Source organism: Schistocerca nitens, chromosome 11 (genome assembly GCF_023898315.1).
Source record: "Schistocerca nitens isolate TAMUIC-IGC-003100 chromosome 11, iqSchNite1.1, whole genome shotgun sequence".
In the NCBI taxonomy this organism is placed as follows: domain Eukaryota; kingdom Metazoa; phylum Arthropoda; class Insecta; order Orthoptera; family Acrididae; genus Schistocerca; species Schistocerca nitens.
Genome location: NC_064624.1, coordinates 273,944 through 287,426, shown reverse-complemented (window position 1 = coordinate 287,426; position 13,483 = coordinate 273,944).

The window sequence follows — 13,483 nt, the reverse complement described above, 5'->3', positions numbered from 1 at the left end:
TGGAGGACGATGTATTGAGTCGCGACGCAATTTGTGTGTCCCATCGTCATTAACAGGCTCTGAACGTTACAATTCACTGTCAGTTTTGCGTCGGATTCGAAAATCTAGACTCACAGGAGAACGAGCATATGGTGCCCGAGGCAGCACTAGAACCTTGGAGACAAGTCGGCTGGAGGACGATGTATAGAATCGCGACGCAATTTGTGTGTTCCATCGTCATTAACAGGCTCTGAACGTTACAATTAATTGTCAGTTTTGCGTCGTATTCGAAAAACTAGACTCACAGGAGAACGACCATAAGGTGCCAGGAGCAGCAATACTACCTCGGAGACAAGTCGGCTGGAGGACGATGTATTGAATCGCGACGCAATTTGTGTGTTCCAACGTCATTAAGAGGCTCTGAACGTTAGAATTAATTGTCAGTTTTGCGCCGGATTCGAAAAACTAGACTCATAGGAGAACGACCAAAAGGTGCCCGGAGCAGCAATACTACCTCGGAGACATGTCGGCTGGAGGACGATGTATTGAATCGCGACGCAATTTGTGTGTTCCATCGTCATTAAGAGGCTCTGAACGTTACAATTAACTGTCAGTTTAGCATCGCATTCGAAAATCTAGACTCACAGGAGAACGAGCATATGGTGCCCGAGGCAGCACTAGACCCTTGGAGACATGTCGGCTGGAGGACGATGTATTGAATCGCGACGCAATTTGTGTGTTCTATCGTCAGTATCAGGCTCTGAACGTTACAATTAACTGTCAGTTTTGCATCGCATTCGAAAATCTAGACTCACAGGAGAACGAGCATAAGGTGCCCGAGGCAGCACTAGACCCTTGGAGACAAGTCGGCTGGAGGACGATGTATTGAGTCGCGACGCAATTTGTGTGTCCCATCGTCATTAACAGGCTCTGAACGTTACAATTCACTGTCAGTTTTGCGTCGGATTCGAAAATCTAGACTCACAGGAGAACGAGCATATGGTGCCCGAGGCAGCACTAGACCCTTGGAGACAAGTCGGCTGTAGGACGATGTATTGAATCGCGACGCAATTTGTGTGTTCCATCGTCAGTATCGGGCTCTGAACGTTACAATTAACTGTCAGTTTTGCATCGCATTCGAAAAACTAGACTCACAGGAGAACGACGATAAGGTGCCCGAGGCAGCTATAGACCCTTGGAGACAAGTCGGCTGGAGGACGATGTATTGAATCGCGACGCAATTTGTGTGTTCCATCGTCATTAAGAGGCTCTGAACCTTACAATTAACTGTCAGTTTTGCGTCGGATTCGAAAATCTAGACTCACAGGAGAACGAGCATATGGTGCCCGAGGCAGCACTAGACCCTTGGAGACAAGTCGGCTGTAGGACGATGTATTTAATCGCGACGCAATTTGTGTGTTCCATCGTCATTAAGAGGCTCTGAACGTTACAATTAACTGTCAGTTTTGCGCCGGATTCGAAAAACTAGACTCATAGGAGAACGACCAAGAGGTGCCAGGAGCAGCAATACTACCTCGGAGACATGTCGGCTGGAGGACGATGTATTGCATCGCGACGCAATTTGTGTGTTCCATCGTCAGTATCAGGCTCTGAACGTTACAATTAACTGTCAGTTTTGCGTCGGATTCGAAAATCTAGACTCACAGATGAACGACCATAAGGTGCCCGAGGCAGCACTACACCCTTGGAGACAAGTCGGCGGGAGGAAGATGTATTGAATCGCGACGCAATTTGTGTGTTCCTTCGTCATTAACACGCTCTGAACATTACAATTAACTGTCAGTTTTGCGTCGGATTCGAAAAACTAGACTCACAGGAGAACGACCATAAGGTGCCCGAGGCAGCAATAGACCCTTCGAGACAAGTCGGCTGCAGGACGATGTATTGAATCGCGACGCAATTTGTGTGTTCCATCGTCATTAACAGGCTCTGAACGTTACAATTAATTGTCAGTTTTGCGTCGTATTCGAAAAACTAGACTCACAGGAGAACGACCATAAGGTGCCAGGAGCAGCAATACTACCTCGGAGACAAGTCGGCTGGAGGACGATGTATCGAATAGCGACGCAATTTGTGTGTTCCAACGTCATTAAGAGGCTCTGAACGTTAGAATTAATTGTCAGTTTTGCGCCGGATTCGAAAAACTAGACTCATAGGAGAACGACCAAAAGGTGCCCGGAGCAGCAATACTACCTCGGAGACATGTCGGCTGGAGGACGATGTATTGAATCGCGACGCAATTTGTGTGTTCCATCGTCATTAAGAGGCTCTGAACGTTACAATTAACTGTCAGTTTTGCATCGCATTCGAAAATCTAGACTCACAGGAGAACGAGCATATGGTGCCCGAGGCAGCACTAGACCCTTGGAGACATGTCGGCTGGAGGACGATGTATTGAATCGCGACGCAATTTGTGTGTTCTATCGTCAGTATCAGGCTCTGAACGTTACAATTAACTGTCAGTTTTGCGTCGGATTCGAAAATCTAGACTCGCAGGAGAACGACCATAAGGTGCGCGAGGCAGCAATAGACCCTTGGAGACAAGTCGGCTGGAGGACGATGTATTGAGTCGCGACGCAATTTGTGTGTTCCATCGTCATTAACAGGCTCTGAACGTTACAATTAACTGTCAGTTATGCATCGCATTCGAAAATCTAGACTCACAGGAGAACGAGCATAAGGTGCCCGAGGCAGCAATAGACCCTTCGAGACAAGTCGGCTGCAGGACGATGTATTGAATCGCGACGCAATTTGTGTGTTCCATCGTCATTAACAGGCTCTGAACGTTACAATTAATTGTCAGTTTTGCGTCGTATTCGAAAAACTAGACTCACAGGAGAACGACCATAAGGTGCCCGAGGCACCAATAGACCCTTCGAGACAAGTCGGCTGTAGGACGATGTATTGAATCGCGACGCAATTTGTGTGTTCCATCTTCAGTATCAGGCTCTGAACGTTACAATTAATTGTCAGTTTTGCGTCGTATTCGAAAAACTAGACTCACAGGAGAACGACCATAAGGTGCCCGAGGAAGCACTAGACCCTTGGAGACAAGTCGGCTGGAGGACGATGTATTGAATCGCGACGCAATTTGTGTGTTCCATCGTCATTAAGAGGCTCTGAACGTTACAATTAATTGTCAGTTTTGCGCCGGATTCGAAAAACTAGACTCATAGGAGAACGACCAAGAGGTGCCAGGAGCAGCAATACTACCTCGGAGACAAGTCGGCTGGAGGACGATGTATTGAATCGCGACGCAATTTGTGTGTTCCATCGTCAGTATCATGCTCTGAACGTTACAATTCACTGTCAGTTTTGCGTCGGATTCGAAAAACTAGACTTACAGGAGAACGACCATAAGGTGCCCGAGGCAGCACTAGACCCTTGGAGACAAGTCGGCTGTAGGACGATGTATTGAATCGCGACGCAATTTGTGTGTTCCATCGTCATCAAGAGGCTCTGAACGTTACAATTAACTGTCAGTTTTGCGTCGGATTCGAAAATCTAGACTCACAGGAGAACGACCATAAGGTGCCCGAGGCAGCAATAGACCCTTGGAGACAAGTCGGCTGGAGGACGATGTATTGAGACGCGACGCAATTTGTGTGTCCCATCGTCATTAACAGGCTCTGAACGTTACAATTAACTGTCAGTTTTGCATCGCATTCGAAAAACTAGACTCACAGGAGAACGACGATAAGGTGCCCGAGGCAGCTATAGACCCTTGGAGACAAGTCGGCTGGAGGACGATGTATTGAATCGCGACGCAATTTGTGTGTTCCATCGTCATTAAGAGGCTCTGAACCTTACAATTAACTGTCAGTTTTGCGTCAGATTCGAAAATCTAGACTCACCGATGAACGACCATAAGGTGCCCGAGGCAGCAATAGACCCTTCGAGACAAGTCGGCTGGAGGACGATGTATTGAATCGCGACGCAATTTGTGTGTTCCATCGTCATTAACAGGCTCTGAACCTTACAATTAACTGTCAGTTTTGCGTCGGATTCGAAAATCTAGACTCACAGGAGAACGAGCATATGGTGCCCGAGGCAGCACTAGACCCTTGGAGACAAGTCGGCTGTAGGACGATGTATTGAATCGCGACGCAATTTGTGTGTTCCATCGTCATTAAGAGGCTCTGAACGTTACAATTAACTGTCAGTTTTGCGCCGGATTCGAAAAACTAGACTCATAGGAGAACGACCAAGAGGTGCCAGGAGCAGCAATACTACCTCGGAGACATGTCGGCTGGAGGACGATGTATTGAATCGCGACGCAATTTGTGTGTTCCATCGTCAGTATCAGGCTCTGAACGTTACAATTAACTGTCAGTTTTGCGTCGGATTCGAAAATCTAGACTCACAGATGAACGACCATAAGGTGCCCGAGGCAGCACTACACCCTTGGAGACAAGTCGGCGGGAGGAAGATGTATTGAATCGCGACGCAATTTGTGTGTTCCATCGTCATTAACAGGCTCTGAACATTACAATTAACTGTCAGTTTTGCGTCGGATTCGAAAAACTAGACTCACAGGAGAACGACCATAAGGTGCCCGAGGCAGCAATAGACCCTTCGAGACAAGTCGGCTGGAGGACGATGTATTGAATCGCGACGCAATTTGTGTGTTCCATCGTCATTAACAGGCTCTGAACGTTACAATTAATTGTCAGTTTTGCGTCGTATTCGAAAAACTAGACTCACAGGAGAACGACCATAAGGTGCCCGAGGCACCAATAGACCCTTCGAGACAAGTCGGCTGGAGGACGATGTATTGAATCGCGACGCAATTTGTGTGTTCCATCGTGATTAACAGGCTCTGAACCTTACAATTAACTGTCAGTTTTGCGTCTTATTCGAAAATCTAGACTCACAGGAGAACGAGCATATGGTGCCCGAGGCAGCACTAGACCCTTGGAGACAAGTCGGCTGTAGGACGATGTATTGAATCGCGACGCAATTTGTGTGTTCCATCGTCATCAAGAGGCTCTGAACGTTACAATTAACTGTCAGTTTTGCGCCGGATTCGAAAAACTAGACTCATAGGAGAACGACCAAGAGGTGCCAGGAGCAGCAATACTACCTCGGAGACATGTCGGCTGGAGGACGATGTATTGAATCATGACGCAATTTGTGTGTTCCATCGTCATTAAGAGGCTCTGAACGTTACAATTAACTGTCAGTTTTGCATCGCATTCGAAAATCTAGACTCACAGGAGAACGAGCATATGGTGCCGAGGCAGCACTAGACCCTTGGAGACAAGTCGGCTGTAGGACGATGTATTGATTCGCGACGCAATTTGTGTGTTCCATCGTCATTAACAGGCTCTGAACGTTACAATTAATTGTCAGTTTTGCGTCGTATTCGAAAAACTAGACTCACAGGAGAACGACCATAAGGTGCCAGGAGCAGCAATACTACCTCGGAGACAAGTCGGCTGGAGGACGATGTATTGAATCGCGACGCAATTTGTGTGTTCCATCGTCATTAAGAGGCTCTGAACGTTACAATTAACTGTCAGTTTTGCGTCGGATTCGAAAATCTAGACTCACAGATGAACGACCATAAGGTGCCCGAGGCAGCACTAGACCCTTGGAGACAAGTCGGCTGGAGGACGATGTATTGAGTCGCGACGCAATTTGTGTGTCCCATCGTCATTAACAGGCTCTGAACGTTACAATTCACTGTCAGTTTTGCGTCGGATTCGAAAATCTAGACTCACAGGAGAACGAGCATATGGTGCCCGAGGCAGCACTAGAACCTTGGAGACAAGTCGGCTGGAGGACGATGTATAGAATCGCGACGCAATTTGTGTGTTCCATCGTCATTAACAGGCTCTGAACGTTACAATTAATTGTCAGTTTTGCGTCGTATTCGAAAAACTAGACTCACAGGAGAACGACCATAAGGTGCCAGGAGCAGCAATACTACCTCGGAGACAAGTCGGCTGGAGGACGATGTATTGAATCGCGACGCAATTTGTGTGTTCCAACGTCATTAAGAGGCTCTGAACGTTAGAATTAATTGTCAGTTTTGCGCCGGATTCGAAAAACTAGACTCATAGGAGAACGACCAAAAGGTGCCCGGAGCAGCAATACTACCTCGGAGACATGTCGGCTGGAGGACGATGTATTGAATCGCGACGCAATTTGTGTGTTCCATCGTCATTAAGAGGCTCTGAACGTTACAATTAACTGTCAGTTTAGCATCGCATTCGAAAATCTAGACTCACAGGAGAACGAGCATATGGTGCCCGAGGCAGCACTAGACCCTTGGAGACATGTCGGCTGGAGGACGATGTATTGAATCGCGACGCAATTTGTGTGTTCTATCGTCAGTATCAGGCTCTGAACGTTACAATTAACTGTCAGTTTTGCATCGCATTCGAAAATCTAGACTCACAGGAGAACGAGCATAAGGTGCCCGAGGCAGCACTAGACCCTTGGAGACAAGTCGGCTGGAGGACGATGTATTGAGTCGCGACGCAATTTGTGTGTCCCATCGTCATTAACAGGCTCTGAACGTTACAATTCACTGTCAGTTTTGCGTCGGATTCGAAAATCTAGACTCACAGGAGAACGAGCATATGGTGCCCGAGGCAGCACTAGACCCTTGGAGACAAGTCGGCTGTAGGACGATGTATTGAATCGCGACGCAATTTGTGTGTTCCATCGTCAGTATCGGGCTCTGAACGTTACAATTAACTGTCAGTTTTGCATCGCATTCGAAAAACTAGACTCACAGGAGAACGACGATAAGGTGCCCGAGGCAGCTATAGACCCTTGGAGACAAGTCGGCTGGAGGACGATGTATTGAATCGCGACGCAATTTGTGTGTTCCATCGTCATTAAGAGGCTCTGAACCTTACAATTAACTGTCAGTTTTGCGTCGGATTCGAAAATCTAGACTCACAGGAGAACGAGCATATGGTGCCCGAGGCAGCACTAGACCCTTGGAGACAAGTCGGCTGTAGGACGATGTATTTAATCGCGACGCAATTTGTGTGTTCCATCGTCATTAAGAGGCTCTGAACGTTACAATTAACTGTCAGTTTTGCGCCGGATTCGAAAAACTAGACTCATAGGAGAACGACCAAGAGGTGCCAGGAGCAGCAATACTACCTCGGAGACATGTCGGCTGGAGGACGATGTATTGAATCGCGACGCAATTTGTGTGTTCCATCGTCAGTATCAGGCTCTGAACGTTACAATTAACTGTCAGTTTTGCGTCGGATTCGAAAATCTAGACTCACAGATGAACGACCATAAGGTGCCCGAGGCAGCACTACACCCTTGGAGACAAGTCGGCGGGAGGAAGATGTATTGAATCGCGACGCAATTTGTGTGTTCCTTCGTCATTAACACGCTCTGAACATTACAATTAACTGTCAGTTTTGCGTCGGATTCGAAAAACTAGACTCACAGGAGAACGACCATAAGGTGCCCGAGGCAGCAATAGACCCTTCGAGACAAGTCGGCTGGAGGACGATGTATTGAATCGCGACGCAATTTGTGTGTTCCATCGTCATTAACAGGCTCTGAACGTTACAATTAATTGTCAGTTTTGCGTCGTATTCGAAAAACTAGACTCACAGGAGAACGAACATAAGGTGCCCGAGGCACCAATAGACCCTTCGAGACAAGTCGGCTGGAGGACGATGTATTGAATCGCGACGCAATTTGTGTGTTCCATCGTGATTAACAGGCTCTGAACCTTACAATTAACTGTCAGTTTTGCGTCTTATTCGAAAATCTAGACTCACAGGAGAACGAGCATATGGTGCCCGAGGCAGCACTAGACCCTTGGAGACAAGTCGGCTGTAGGACGATGTATTGAATCGCGACGCAATTTGTGTGTTCCATCGTCATCAAGAGGCTCTGAACGTTACAATTAACTGTCAGTTTTGCGCCGGATTCGAAAAACTAGACTCATAGGAGAACGACCAAGAGGTGCCAGGAGCAGCAATACTACCTCGGAGACATGTCGGCTGGAGGACGATGTATTGAATCGCGACGCAATTTGTGTGTTCCATCGTCATTAAGAGGCTCTGAACGTTACAATTAACTGTCAGTTTTGCGTCGGATTCGAAAATCTAGACTCACAGATGAACGACCATAAGGTGCCCGAGGCAGCACTAGACCCTTGGAGACAAGTCGGCTGGAGGACGATGTATTGAGTCGCGACGCAATTTGTGTGTCCCATCGTCATTAACAGGCTCTGAACGTTACAATTCACTGTCAGTTTTGCGTCGGATTCGAAAATCTAGACTCACAGGAGAACGAGCATATGGTGCCCGAGGCAGCACTAGACCCTTGGAGACAAGTCGGCTGGAGGACGATGTATAGAATCGCGACGCAATTTGTGTGTTCCATCGTCATTAACAGGCTCTGAACGTTACAATTAATTGTCAGTTTTGCGTCGTATTCGAAAAACTAGACTCACAGGAGAACGACCATAAGGTGCCAGGAGCAGCAATACTACCTCGGAGACAAGTCGGCTGGAGGACGATGTATGGAATCGCGACGCAATTTGTGTGTTCCAACGTCATTAAGAGGCTCTGAACGTTAGAATTAATTGTCAGTTTTGCGCCGGATTCGAAAAACTAGACTCATAGGAGAACGACCAAAAGGTGCCCGGAGCAGCAATACTACCTCGGAGACATGTCGGCTGGAGGACGATGTATTGAATCGCGACGCAATTTGTGTGTTCCATCGTCATTAAGAGGCTCTGAACGTTACAATTAACTGTCAGTTTTGCATCGCATTCGAAAATCTAGACTCAGAGGAGAACGAGCATATGGTGCCCGAGGCAGCACTAGACCCTTGGAGACATGTCGGCTGGAGGACGATGTATTGAATCGCGACGCAATTTGTGTGTTCTATCGTCAGTATCAGGCTCTGAACGTTACAATTAACTGTCAGTTTTGCGTCGGATTCGAAAATCTAGACTCACAGGAGAACGACCATAAGGTGCCCGAGGCAGCAATAGACCCTTGGAGACAAGTCGGCTGGAGGACGATGTATTGAGTCGCGACGCAATTTGTGTGTCCCATCGTCATTAACAGGCTCTGAACGTTACAATTAACTGTCAGTTTTGCATCGCATTCGAAAATCTAGACTCACAGGAGAACGAGCATAAGGTGCCCGAGGCAGCACTAGACCCTTGGAGACAAGTCGGCTGGAGGACGATGTATTGAGTCGCGACGCAATTTGTGTGTCCCATCGTCATTAACAGGCTCTGAACGTTACAATTCACTGTCAGTTTTGCGTCGGATTCGAAAATCTAGACTCACAGGAGAACGAGCATATGGTGCCCGAGGCAGCACTAGACCCTTGGAGACAAGTCGGCTGTTGGACGATGTATTGAATCGCGACGCAATTTGTGTGTTCTATCGTCAGTATCGGGCTCTGAACGTTACAATTAATTGTCAGTTTTGCGTCGTATTCGAAAAACTAGACTCACAGGAGAACGACCATAAGGTGCCCGAGGCAGCACTAGACCCTTGGAGACAAGTCGGCTGGAGGACGATGTATTGAATCGCGACGTAATTTGTGTGTTCCATCGTCATTAAGAGGCTCTGAACGTTACAATTAATTGTCAGTTTTGCGCCGGATTCGAAAAACTAGACTCATAGGAGAACGACCAAGAGGTGCCAGGAGCAGCAATACTACCTCGGAGACAAGTCGGCTGGAGGACGATGTATTGAATCGCGACGCAATTTGTGTGTTCCATCGTCAGTATCGGGCTCTGAACGTTACAATTAACTGTCAGTTTTGCGTCGGATTCGAAAAACTAGACTCACAGGAGAACGACCATAAGGTGCCCGAGGCAGCACTAGACCCTTGGAGACAAGTCGGCTGTGGGACGATGTATTGAATCGCGACGCAATTTGTGTGTTCCATCGTCATTAACAGGCTCTGAACCTTACAATTAACTGTCAGTTTTGCGTCGTATTCGAAAATCTAGACTCACAGGAGAACGAGCATATGGTGCCCGAGGCAGCACTAGACCCTTGGAGACAAGACGGCTGTAGGACGATGTATTGAATCGCGACGCAATTTGTGTGTTCCATCGTCATTAAGAGGCTCTGAACGTTACAATTAACTGTCAGTTTTGCGCCGGATTCGAAAAACTAGACTCATAGGAGAACGACCAAGAGGTGCCAGGAGCAGCAATACTACCTCGGAGACATGTCGGCTGGAGGACGATGTATTGAATCGCGACGCAATTTGTGTGTTCCATCGTCAGTATCAGGCTCTGAACGTTTCAATTAACTGTCAGTTTTGCGTCGGATTCGAAAATCTAGACTCACAGGAGAATGACCATAAGGTGCCCGAGGCAGCACTAGACCCTTGGAGACAAGTCGGCTGGAGGACGATGTATTGAGTCGCGACGCAATTTGTGTGTCCCATCGTCATTAACAGGCTCTGATCGTTACAATTAACTGTCAGTTTTGCGTCGGATTCGAAAATCTAGACTCACAGGAGAACGAGCATATAGTGCCCGAGGCAGCACTAGACCCTTGGAGACAAGTCGGCTGTAGGACGATGTATTGAATCGCGACGCAATTTGTGTGTTCCATCGTCATCAAGAGGCTCTGAACGTTACAATTCACTGTCAGTTTTGCGTCGGATTCGAAAATCTTGACTCACAGGAGAACGAGCATATGGTGCCCGAGGCAGCACTAGACCCTTGGAGACAAGTCGGCTGTAGGACGATGTATTGAATCGCGACGCAATTTGTGTGTTCCATCGTCATTAAGAGGCTCTGAACGTTACAATTAACTGTCAGTTTTGCGTCGGATTCGAAAATCTAGACTCACAGGAGAACGACCATAAGGTGCCCGAGGCAGCACTAGACCCTTGGAGACAAGTCGGCTGGAGGACGATGTATTGAGTCGCGACGCAATTTGTGTGTCCCATCGTCATTAACAGGCTCTGAACGTTACAATTCACTGTCAGTTTTGCGTCGGATTCGAAAATCTAGACTCACAGGAGAACGAGCATATGGTGCCCGAGGCAGCAATAGACCCTTCGAGACAAGTCGGCTGTAGGACGATGTATTGAATCGCGACGCAATTTGTGTGTTCCATCGTCATCAAGAGGCTCTGAACGTTACAATTCACTCTCAGTTTTGCGTCGGATTCGAAAATCTAGACTCACAGGAGAACGAGCATATGGTGCCCGAGGCAGCACTAGACCCTTGGAGACAAGTCGGCTGTAGGACGATGTATTGAATCGCGACGCAATTTGTGTGTTCCATCGTCATTAAGAGGCTCTGAACGTTACAATTAACTGTCAGTTTTGCATCGCATTCGAAAAACTAGACTCACAGGAGAACGACCATAAGGTGCCCGAGGCAGCAATAGACCCTTGGAGACAAGTCGGCTGTAGGACGATGTATTGAATCGCGACGCAATTTGTGTGTTCCATCGTCATTAAGAGGCTCTGAACGTTACAATTAATTGTCAGTTTTGCGCCGGATTCGAAAAACTAGACTCATAGGAGAACGACCAAGAGGTGCCAGGAGCAGCAATACTACCTCGGAGACAAGTCGGCTGGAGGACGATGTATTGAATCGCGACGCAATTTGTGTGTTCCATCGTCAGTATCAGGCTCTGAACGTTACAATTAACTGTCATTTTTGCGTCGGATTCGAAAATCTGGACACACAGGAGAACGACCATAAGGTGCCCGAGGCAGCACTAGACCCTTGGAGACAAGTCGGCTGTAGGACGATGTATTGAATCGCGACGCAATTTGTGTGTTCCATCGTCATCAAGAGGCTCTGAACGTTACAATTAACTGTCAGTTTTGCGTCGGATTCGAAAATCTAGACTCACAGGAGAACGACCATAAGGTGCCCGAGGCAGCAATAGACCCTTGGAGACAAGTCGGCTGGAGGACGATGTATTGAGACGCGACGCAATTTGTGTGTCCCATCGTCATTAACAGGCTCTGAACGTTACAATTAACTGTCAGTTTTGCATCGCATTCGAAAAACTAGACTCACAGGAGAACGACGATAAGGTGCCCGATGCAGCTATAGACCCTTGGAGACAAGTCGGCTGTAGGACGATGTATTGAATCGCGACGCATTTTGTGTGTTCCATCGTCATCAAGAGGCTCTGAACGTTACAATTCACTGTCAGTTTTGCGTCGGATTCGAAAATCTAGACTCACAGGAGAACGAGCATATGGTGCCCGAGGCAGCACTAGACCCTTGGAGACAAGTCGGCTGGAGGACGATGTATTGAATCGCGACGCAATTTGTGTGTTCCATCGTCATTAAGAGGCTCTGAACCTTACAATTAACTGTCAGTTTTGCATCGCATTCGAAAAACTAGACTCACAGGAGAACGACCATAAGGTGCCCGAGGCAGCAATAGACCCTTGGAGACAAGTCGGCTGGAGGACGATGTATTGAATCGCGACGCAATTTGTGTGTCCCATCGTCATTAACAGGCTCTGAACGTTACAATTCACTCTCAGTTTTGCGTCGGATTCGAAAATCTAGACTCACAGGAGAACGACCATAAGGTGCCCGAGGCAGCACTAGACCCTTGGAGACAAGTCGGCTGTAGGACGATGTATTGAGTCGCGACGCAATTTGTGTGTCCCATCGTCATTAACAGGCTCTGAACGTTACAATTAATTGTCAGTTTTGCGTCGGATTCGAAAATCTAGACTCACAGGAGAACGAGCATATGGTTTCCGAGGCAGCACTAGACCCTTGGAGACAAGTCGGCTGTAGGACGATGTATTGAATCGCGACGCAATTTGTGTGTTCCATCGTCATCAAGAGGCTCTGAACGTTACAATTCACTCTCAGTTTTGCGTCGGATTCGAAAATCTAGACTCACAGGAGAACGAGCATATGGTGCCCGAGGCAGCACTAGACCCTTGGAGACAAGTCGGCTGTAGGACGATGTATTGAGTCGCGACGCAATTTGTGTGTCCCATCGTCATTAACAGGCTCTGAACCTTACAATTAACTGTCAGTTTTGCGTCGGATTCGAAAATCTAGACTCACAGGAGAACGAGCATATGGTGCCCGAGGCAGCACTAGACCCTTGGAGACAAGTCGGCTGGAGGACGATGTATTGAGACGCGACGCAATTTGTGTGTCCCATCGTCATTAACAGGCTCTGAACGTTACAATTAACTGTCAGTTTTGCGTCGGATTCGAAAATCTAGACTCACAGATGAACGACCATAAGGTGCCCGAGGCAGCACTACACCCTTGGAGACAAGTCGGCGGGAGGAAGATGTATTGAATCGCGACGCAATTTGTGTGTTCCATCGTCATTAACAGGCTCTGAACATTACAATTAACTGTCAGTTTTGCGTCGGATTCGAAAAACTGGACTCACAGGAGAACGACCATAAGGTGCCCGAGGCAGCAATAGACCCTTCGAGACAAGTCGGCTGGAGGACGATGTATTGAATCGCGACGCAATTTGTGTGTTCCATCGTCATTAAG